Here is a 10252-nt window from a genome sequence, read left to right on the forward strand (position 1 = left end):
ATTGTCATGTAATTGCAAGAGCCACGGAGTGGAAAGAGAAAGTGTTTCCTATGATATTGAAACCTGACCTTTGAGTGTCAATGAGCCAAGCTTGATAAGAAACCCGAGTAGACTGCATATAGAATGGGATGGAAGAGCCCTCCCCTGGCGTCCAGGACAGAGAGAAGGAATTTGGGGAGACTCAGAGAAGAGAGCAAGAGAGTAAGCCATGGGTATCCCTGAGAGAGCCCCCGGCCCTGACCATCACCATGGGTGGGCTCCTGGAGATGGTCGAAGGGAAGAGGGGGACCTCAGAGTCCTCCAGGTAGACTCGGGGACCTGAGGGCAGGACGGACTTCTGCTCAGCCTCCTGCCTCGAGCTCCAGGAGGAAAGTTCCTAATGAACATTCTAGGCCAACACATGGCAGGTATGGCAGCTTAGAAATGATAGCAAGACAGATTTGTATGAGCAAGCCCTTCCCCCACCTCGAACACCAGACTCCCGGCCCCTATGAGATCCTCAGGGGACAATGAGTGTCCCGGCTAGGGAATCTCTAAAGACTGGGCATCCCAGGGCCACCACAGCAGAGGGCCACCGCTATAGAGAAACAAAGACAAGCAGTATCTGTAGCCAGAGTTATGGCCATAAATGTTAAGGCTGGTTCACCCATATCCTGCGACCCAACATTTTTCAAGAGAAAGTCTCAAGCTTTTTAGTCTCAGTACCTCTTCATACCCTTAAAAAATCTTGAGGACCCCAAAAAGACTTCTGCTTGGGTGGGACATGTCTATATATGTTTATTATAAATCAAAATGGAGGCCATAAAAAAGGTACTTATTAAACCATTTTAAAATAAAAACAATAAATCCATGATATGTCAATATAAATAATACACTGCTCTGAGAAATAACTGTCATTTTCCAAAAATATAGAATGAGGAGCAGAATTATTTCACTTTTTTTTTTTGCAAATTTCTTTAGTGTCCGGCTTATTAGAAGATAAGCAGATTTTTTAAAAATTGGTCTAAAAAATTTTATAAATAGTTGATTTACAATGTTGTGTTAATTTCTGCTGTAGAGCAAAGTGATACATTCTTTTTCACATTCCTTTCCATTATGGTTTATTACAGGATATTAAATATAATTTCCTATGCTATACAGTAAGAACTTGTTTATCCAGAAGACAACTGGACTTGGGTATCTGCTTCTGCAGTTAGTCTGTTGCAATATCACACTCTGTACACCTCCCCCGAGAGGCAAAAGATGAGGAGAATCACCCAGAGGGATCAGGCCAAAAAGCCCCCTTTTCTACGGCCCCCGGCCAGCCCCTCCCTTAAAGGGACACTGACAAACCCCAGGAAACCTGAGCTTCAGCCAGGAAGAAGCTTTAGTTTCACATTAATTTGGAATTAACATTCTAATGAACTGGGCATATTAATTACTAAACTATGAAGTTACCAAATGACTTCTTACTTTCTAAGAACACTCTGGAAAGGAGGGGATGGGAGAAAAGAGTGAAGGTGTTTCTGATGATCCAGTAGGACTTGCTTGACATTATATAGACTATGTAGTGATTATAAAGATAAGTACGTCTTGCCTGGAATCTTTGTGTGATGACGCTCCAGATTAAGCAAAAGGAAATATTCATGCTGAAGACTCAGAAGAGGATCATAAAACTGTAGGAATGAGAAACGGTCTGACAACCTTGCTAGGCTACAGGAGACAAGGCTTTAATGTAGCAGGAGCAAGAAACCCTGAGGAGAGAGAGAGGGTGGCAAGAGGGAAGGATGATGCAGGACATCTGACACTTTGTCCTACGTCATCCAGGCCGCTACGTCGTACCCCACCTACCCCTGGCTCCAGCGTCCACCAGCCACCAGGGTAGGCACGTGACACAGGCCAGGCCAGCTAAAGTCTCTTTCCTTCACGTCTAAGCTGAGACTTAAAGAAAGAAAACGTGCTCCTTCTCAGGGAATGGACCATAACGATATGAATGTGGGGCTCCCTGAAGCCTTGTTCTAGGCAATCTGGAGAAAGGACACAGGCAGTGGTAAAGACGAAGAATGACAGCTGATGTTAAGTCCAGGCTTTCTGGGCACTAGGCACTCACTATTCCAAAGCGCTGCATCCTAGCTCACATAATCCTGTCTCTCCCTGAGCGGGGACTACTGCGGGCCCATTGGGAGGAAGCGTGGTGGCGAGATCGAGGTACTAATTCAGGGGGTCACCAGAACTCCACTGTAGGGAGGGTGAAATTCATGCTGAAGCCTAGGAGACCCAGAGGTCTACCAAAGGAGAACTTTCGTCCTCCCCTGAAATTTTCAATTGCATCGGGCAACCCAGCGGTCACTTGAGGACTCTGAATCATTTTCTCATTATTTAAAAAACATACTGAATAACCCCTATCATTAAATGTTTTTTTAAAAAAATATGTAGGCCAATCAACTATTCGGCATAGCTAGTATTTGTCACCACTCCATTTCTATTTATCTTCCATCTAGCACTGTATTATTCTGCTTATACTGTGCTTTAAAAAAAGCCCGAGGAGTTCCTGCCGTGGCTCAGCAGAAACGAATCTGACTAGCATCCATGAGGACGCAGGTTCGATCCCTGGCCTCGCTCAGTTGGTTGAGGATCTGATGTTGCCTTGAGTTGGGGTGTAGGTTGCAGACAGGGCTCGGATCCCACGTTGCTGTGGCTGTGGTACAGGCCAGCAGCTGTAGCTCCAATTCAACCCTAGCCTGGGAACCTCCATATGCTTCGGGTATAGCCCCCCGACAAAAAAAAAGTCAAAAAAAGAAAAAGTCATTTATATGTGTGTGTGTGTGTGTGTAGCCAAAGGACTGGAAGGAAGTTACCCTAAATTATTATCAGTGGTCATGAGTCTAGGTAATTTTTAAACTGCCTTTTATTTTACGCCTTTCCCCAATTTTCTATAATGAGTATGCATTCCTTTTTTAATGGAAAACATAAAATTTATTCCTTTAATTTTTTTTTTTTTTGTCTTTTTAGGGTCACACCCACGGCATATGGAGGTTCCCAGGCTAGGGAGTTCCCTTGTGGCTCAGCGGGTTAAGGATATGGCGTTGTCACTGCTGTGGCTCTGATGACAGGTTTGATCCCTGGCCTGGGAACTTCCACATGCCACAGGCTAAAAAAAAAAAAGCACAAGCCCATCTAAAGGACACGACACCCCTCACTTTCAACCAATCTACAGTGTGGAAATGCCAGCCCAGAATGGTCTATCTGTAATACGTTAAAGAATGAAAACACACTGATTTTTAAACACACAATTCAGGAATAAAGGAAAACATTCTCTGGCCAGCCGATGAGTTCTGGCTAAACGCAATACTTCTGTGAGCCATGGTTTGGTTGGGCAACTAAAAATACATAACCTCCAAGTCAAATCGTCAAAGCTAGATGCCTTCCTCTCAGACACCTTTAGCAGTTCTTAACCACTGATACTCGGTATTAGGAATGGAACCTGAATTCTGAAAAATAGTCTTGGCACCAACAAACAAGTACCTTGAACGTGGACATTTCAAGAACCCAGAAGATCATGGAAGGAACCCCTAGATATAAACCTCTCCCTTGGAAACTGAAAATTGGGGATGTTATCCACCTTCCTGGTAGGCCAAGGATGTAGGTTTTTATAGAAAAAGGTGTTGGCTACATAAGGAGTTACTGAACAGTATGAGCAGAGCGCAAGCTATATAAACCTCCAACAAAGTTTACCTCCCAGAGCGGGCCTTGAAATATTTTGTTTATTTCCATGATGCTCTTCTCAAAGGCCAGCAGAGTTTCCAAAGATTCTGAGCTGGACCGATCTTTGTTCTCACCGTGTGGCTCCAAGACCCCCTGGGAGGCCGTGTCACTGAGAGAAAGTCAGTGTAGCAGTAAATGGAAATCATGACAAAATACAGCAGAGAGAGAATGACAAAATAGCAAATCCCAAGCATCCAGTTCTCTCCCTCCAACTGTCTCTTCTCACCACAAAACCTCAGAAAGAAATATGTGCATTAAGAAGAGAAGAGAAATCTATTCATAGAACTTCCATATGACCCCGCAATCCCACTCTTGGGCATCTATCCGGACAAAACTCTACTTAAAAGAGACACATGCACCCGCATGTTCATTGCAGCACTATTCACAATAGCCAGGACATGGAAACAACCCAAATGTCCATCGATAGATGACTGGATTCGGAAGATGTGGTATATATACACAATGGAATACTACTCAGCCATAAAAAAGAATGACATAATGCCATTTGCAGCAACATGGATGGAACTAGAGAATCTCATACTGAGTGAAATGAGCCAGAAAGACAAAGACAAATACCATATGATATCACTTATAACTGGAATCTAATATCTAGCACAAATGAACATCTCCTCAGAAAAGAAAATCATGGACTTGGAAAAGAGACTTGTGGCTGCCTGATGGGAGGGGGAGGGAGTGGGAGGGATCGGGAGCTTGGGCTTATCAGACACAACCTAGAATAGATTTACAAGGAGATCCTGCTGAATAGCATTGAGAACTATGTCTAGATACTCATGTTGCAACAGAAGAAAGGGTGGGGGAAAAATGTAATTGTAATGTATACATGTAAGGATAACCTGACCCCCTTGCTGTACAGTGGGAAAATAAAAAAAAAATATTAAATTAAAAAAAAAAAAAAAAAAAAAGAAGAGAAGAAAGAAGCATTGATGACGGTCTAGGGCCATATGCAGAATGTCAGGGGACTCAGCGGGAACTCCCGGAAAACTCCATCTTCTTAAGAGTTGGAGGAAAAATAAGTCTAGGGCAGAGATGCTTAATCAGCGCTCAGGCCTTACGAGATCTAGGTGACTCCATTTCAAGGTGGGCCCCCAGTTAGCTTCCAGTAACCGCAGGAGAGAAAGTTCTCAAAGGACTCAAGGCCAAACTGAGAAAAAGATGGCCTGGCTTCCATTTAGAAAAGAACAGCTCCAGCCTTGTGTCTTGTTTATCCAACCCAGTGAGTGACCGTGACGCCCAAGCGCATACGTTGAGCAGCGGGGGTGGAGCGTAGATAGGAGACTGCTGTGTAGACGGCCAAAGTGAAACCGAGCTGTTTGGCCCCTCCCCACTGGGAGAAATCCCTGCCCTCTGGATTTCTCTGGATGCGTGAAGAAAGGGTGCCCTGGGGTTTGCTTGGGACTGGGACCAAATGTGAATGTGGTCAGTCCAGACAAGAGATCCTCCTCTTTGGACTGAGGGTGGGCACAGAGGACTAGACCTCTAGTCCAGGGAGTTTCTGGAGTGTCCGCGCCCTTGGAGACCAGACATTGTCGTGTCTTCCTATTAACCTCAACTCAAGCTTTTGATCTTGGTGGGGGCATGGGTGTCCTTTCATCGGGAAGAGATCAATCAAGACTGAGAGAATTCCCACACCTTCCCTGTCTATACCTTCATGCGCATCCTTGACAAGCTTGCCAGATCTCTTCTGACCTCCATGAAGAAGTGAGCCGTTCACCTGCCACAACCATTGTGATCGTCTCTTTGTGTGTTTTTTGGTTTTGTTTTGTCTTTTTAGGGCTGCACCTGCAGCATATAGAAGTTTCCCGGCTAGGGGTCGAATAAGAGCTGCAGCTGCCAGACTGCACCACAGCCACAGCAACTCAGGATCTGAGCCACATCTGTGACCCACCTACACCACATCTCATGGCAATGTGGGATCCTTAACCCACTGAGCAAGGTTGGGGATCGAACCCGCATTCTGATGGATGCAGATTTCCTACCGTTGAGCCACAACAGGAAATCTGTGATTGTCTCTTTGATCTTGCTTTCAAAGTCAAATGAAACAGGTCAAGGCCACAAGGTGAAAGTTAGGTTTACCTAACACACCAGGACAACCATCACTCTCTCTTCTATTTCCCCACAGACATTCAGCTTAGCTCTGCCTGTAAATAAGATCCTCAGTTAGGGAAGCACAATATGCACCAGAAAACAATCGAGCTCCCCAAAGAACTTCAATTCAAAATGCTCAAATTTGGCATATATGCAGAAAAAATATAATTCAAAAAGACACATATATCTCCGTGTTCATAGCAGCACTTTTCATAATAGCCAAGACATGGAAGCAACCTAAATGTCCATCAACAGATGAATGGAGAAAGAAGACGTGGTACATACAGACAATGAAATATTATTCAGCCATAAAAAAAGAATGAAATAATGCTATTTGCAGCAACATGGATGGACCTAGAGATTATCATACTAAGTCAGTCAGAAAAAAAAGACAAAGACAAATACCATATGATATCACTTATATGTGGAACCTAAAACATGACACAAACAAATATTATCTATGAAACAGAAACAGACTCACAGAGAACAGACATAGAGAACAGACTTGTGGTTGCCAAGGCAGAGGAGGGAAGCATTGGGAGTTTGGGATTAGCAGATGTATTTTCAGGAAAAAAAAAAAAAAATCGTGCTGAAATTTGTTGCCGTCTTACGAGGTTTCACACAATGACCTTTGTTCCCATTTTAAAAAAGACAACATCTTCCCGTGTTCATATTCGCCAGGGTGCTAGTTTTCATGTTTCCCAAGCACACTCATCTCTATCCCCTTAAAAAAGTCCTCCACGTGGATCATGTCTGTCATATCCTAGAAGTAACTTGGCCGATCTGGTTCTGCATCTGTTAGGAGGGAGCTTGTGACTTAGAAAAGAGCAAGACGGTGGAAAAGAACTGAGGCCTTTTTCTTTCCTGGAGGTAAACAAGAAATATCAGAAAAGTCATCTCTGAATATGAGAGAAAATAACAATGAGATATAGAATCAAGGATCTTTCCTCAATTCCACGTACCTTGAAAAACAGGCTCTTTTTTTTTTTTTTTTTTTTTTTTTTGTCTTTTTAGGGCCGAAGTGCGGAATATGGTGGTTCTGAGGCTAGGGGTCCAATCAGAGCTGCACCTGCCAGTCTACACCACAGCCACAGCAACATGGGATCCAAGCCATGTCTGCAACTTACACCTCAGCTCACGGCAACCCCGGATCTTTAACCCACTGAGCAAGGCCAGGGATCGAACCCAAATCCTCATGGATGCTAGTCGGGTTCATTAACTGCTGAGCCATGACAGGAACTCCCAGGTTTCATTTTTTTTTTTTGTCTTTTTGCTATTTCTTTGGGCCGCTCCCGCGGCATATGGAGGTTCCCAGGCTAGGGGTCGAATAAGAGCTATAGCCACCAGCCTACGCCAGAGCCACAGCAACGCGGGATCCAAGCCGCGTCTGCAACCTACACCACAGCTCATGGCAACGCCGGATCATTAACCCACTGAGCAAGGCCAGGGACCGAACCCGCAACCTCATGGTTCCAAGTCGGATTCATTAAGCACTGCACCACGACGGGAACTCCCAGGTTTCATTTTTTTTTTTTTTTTTTTTTTTTTTTGTCTTTTTGCCATTTCTCGGGCTGCTCTCGTGGCATATGGAGGTTCCCAGGCTAGGGGTCGAATCGGAGCTGTAGGCACTGGCCTATGCCAGAGCCACAGCAACGCGGGATCCAAGCCGCGTCTGCAACCTACACCACAGCTCACTGCAACGCCAGATCATTAACCCACTGAACAAGGGCAGGGACCGAACCCGCAACCTCATGGTTCCTAGTCGGATTCGTTAACCACTGCGCTACGGCAGGAACTCCAGGTTTCATTTTTTAATCACAGCTCTTTCCCAGACTCCTCCTCTTCCTAACCCACCCACGTGACCTACTCAGCGGTGATCAGACTGTCAGATGTTGGACAGTCCACAAGCATTCAATCATGCAGTCACGACTGAATATATACTTAGAAGATTTGTAACCCAACCCCACCAGAAAGGTCAGGCCTCTTAGATGTGCAATTTCCTCCAAAATCAAGAGGAACATATCTGAGAACTAAAGGGAAGCCAAGCCCCAAGAGCTCCTGCAATCGCAAAAAAAAAAAAAAAAAAAAAGAGAGAGAGAGAGAAACGAGCCGAGAACGTGTGTTTTCTGCAGCTTTCCTTGTTCTGCCCACCGGTACCCTGGAGTGGAAAATATACAGTTACTCTCTATAGATTATTATAATTAAGTGGTGTGCGGAACTCGTTTTTTTAAAAATAGCTCCATCGACTCTTCACGGTGTATCTTTGTAAGACAAATATATGTGAACAGCAAGTAAAGATGGCGATTGTTTAGCACGTTTAATTAAGTAAGTATTTCTTTCACCCTTCTGGGAATTATACATTGAATGATGGCTAAATACAGGGAAATATGCCCATATTAATTTCCAGCTCGCTGCCTTAATTCAAAAGCGGGGGTGAAAATCAAGAGCCAGATCTGTGATCTGGAGTCATTATACGACAAACAAAGAAACGGAAGGTTCACCCTTCGCGTGTCTTATAGAACTTGTTCCAGGAAGTGTCCCTTCTGTGCTTTCTCTCAACATGTGTCTCCCTGATGGGTCCCTTCCCCCTTAACAATATACATACACCTTCCTCTCTTCTCTTTCTTGAAGAAATGCTTCTTTCCCTGCCAGTTGCATCAGCTGTGACACACAGGTAAGAAGTGCAGAAAAACACAATTCAAACTGGCTTCCTGGGGAGGGGATATCTCCGCTCACACTAATGAAGAGCTCAGGGTCGGGGCTGTGGCTCAGTCGGGAACTGCTTTCTTTTCTCCATGTCTCACTCCACGTCCATTGTCTTGGCTCCATTTTCAGATGGCCCTTCCCCTCATGTGGCCAAGGTGGCCCCATTAGCCCTGCCCTCCATCCTCCTAGGTCTAGGTCCAAGAGAAAACAGAAAGCCCTTATTTACCCCAAACAAAACCAAAACAGAACACTGCTGTTCTGATGGGATCACATGTTGATGGCCAAATCGGTGACTGCAGATTGGGAGTGGAATAATACAGCCCTAGAGTTGGGAACTGAGCCCTACCGAAAGTACCTGGACTGGGAGTAGTAGGATAGAAGGTGGTTCAGGGCGTGGGGGGAGCTCCCCAAAGAAGAAATGGTGAACTAGAATTAGAGAGAATGGGTGCTAGGGTGAAAGCACAGATAAACAAAACCAGCGTCCATTCATCACATTTCTGCTGGGGGAGCCGCTGTGGTTGTTTTCCTAAACCTAAATTAAAACTGCCTCGTGCTTTCTTATTCCAAATCCTTTGTTATCAATCTGGCACCACCATTATCACAAGGCAGAAAACTACCTTTGTCAGAATCTCTTTTACTATATGCTTCTTTCTGAGAGTTTGCCTCAGAAGGGAATTCACATGAGATTTGTAAAGAGGGGAAAGGAAAGGGGTGCTCTTTTGCAGGGGCAGGGTTGCCAGACTTCACAAATAAAAATACAAGGCTCCCAGTTAGATTTGAATGTCAGATAAATACCTTTGGGGTATGGGTATATCCCATTTCTCCATATAATACTTTTTTTTTTTTAATGTTCGCACTCCCTGCATATGGACGTTCCCAGGCCAGGGATTGAACCCATGTCTCTGCAGCAACTCACACTACTCCAGTTGGATTCTTAACCCACTTTGCCACAGTGGGAACGCCTCCCCATGCATTCTTATATGTGTTATTTGGAATATACTGATGCTAAATTGTTATTCATTATTTATCTGAAATTCAAATTTAAACTGGCATCCTGCATGTTGTCTGGCAGTCTCATTTATCCTGGGGAACACAGTGGCCACGCCAAGCTTGGTACCTCTGCTGACCCTCTAAGAAACCCGCTTTTGATGTTTTGCAGACAGATGCCTTTGAAGAGCTCTCCATGGGTTCTGGCTTGGTGGTCCTGACACATCAATGCCGTGGCTTCTCACAGTTTCCATGAACTCAAGCTACTCCACTCTCTCTGCTGCTTCAAGCTGATGCTGTTAATGACTCTTTCTCTGATGCTTCAGTTACAGCCTTCCATACGGCTCTTCCCAACAGTCACATAAGCTCTAATTTCTATAGATTATTTCTTATCTCTAAAAAAGTTGCCTGGCTCCAACCAAGCCCAGACTGACCCACCCCTATTATTGAGTCAGTGGAAGAAGACATAGCCTTGCCATTTCAAGGTAATTCAGTCACGTCTGTCTGTGTAGCCTTTAGGTTTCTCTCCTGTCACTCTTCTCCAGAGGGTTGTAAGTTTCTGCAGGCTCATATATCTTCCAGCCACCAGGACAGGGTCAACATCTGTCCCTTGACCTCTCTGAGAGAGAAGCCCATACAGTCATTGCTGCCACACAGTGTCATCTGCCAAGCCCTCTATGCCATAGAGGTGCCCATGCTGTTTTCTTCC

Source organism: Sus scrofa, chromosome 12 (genome assembly GCF_000003025.6).
Source record: "Sus scrofa isolate TJ Tabasco breed Duroc chromosome 12, Sscrofa11.1, whole genome shotgun sequence".
NCBI classification, from domain to species: domain Eukaryota; kingdom Metazoa; phylum Chordata; class Mammalia; order Artiodactyla; family Suidae; genus Sus; species Sus scrofa.